At 40.2% G+C, this 518-nt stretch overlaps 1 non-coding gene across 1 annotated transcript; it reads left to right on the top strand.

Annotated features, from left to right (window-relative positions):
• The first annotated feature begins 48 nt into the window (after positions 1-48).
• Positions 49-152, top strand: LOC127740448 (small nucleolar RNA R71). Its single transcript, XR_008001124.1, has one exon. It is a non-coding gene; the product is annotated as a small nucleolar RNA R71 (small nucleolar RNA).
• Positions 153-518: the final 366 nt, after the last annotated feature.

Raw genomic sequence — 518 nt, 5'->3', positions numbered from 1 at the left:
TCAGATAGACCATAATAGAATATATCTAATATGGTCCATTCTGAAAACATGTCAGATGGACATCTTTTGGTTAGCTGCTTGTATCTTTCCCAAGCTTCATAGAGGGATTCACCATCTTTTTGTTTGAAGGTCTGAACATCCACTCTAAGCTTGCTCAGCTTTTGAGGAGGAAAGATTTATCTAAGAAGGCAGTGACCAGCTTATCCCATGAATCCAGGCTATCCTTGGGTTGTGAATCCAACCATATTCTAGCTCTGTCTCTTACAGCAAAAGGAAAAAGCATGAGTCTGTAGACTTCAGGATCAACTCGATTCGTCTTTACAGTCTCACAGATCTGCAAGAACTCAGTTAAAAACTGATAAGGATCTTAAGATGGAAGTCCATAAAACTTGCAGTTTTGTTGCATTAAAGCAACTAGTTGAGGCTTAAGCTCAAAGTTATTGGCTCCAATGGCAGGAATGGAGATGCTTCTTCCATCAAACTTGGACGTTGGCTTTGTGAAGTCACCAAGCATTCTC

Source organism: Arachis duranensis, chromosome 6, assembly GCF_000817695.3.
Source record: "Arachis duranensis cultivar V14167 chromosome 6, aradu.V14167.gnm2.J7QH, whole genome shotgun sequence".
In the NCBI taxonomy this organism is placed as follows: Eukaryota; Viridiplantae; Streptophyta; class Magnoliopsida; order Fabales; family Fabaceae; genus Arachis; species Arachis duranensis.
Note: the sequence above shows the minus strand (reverse complement) of the source record. Positions and strands in the feature narration are given on the sequence as shown.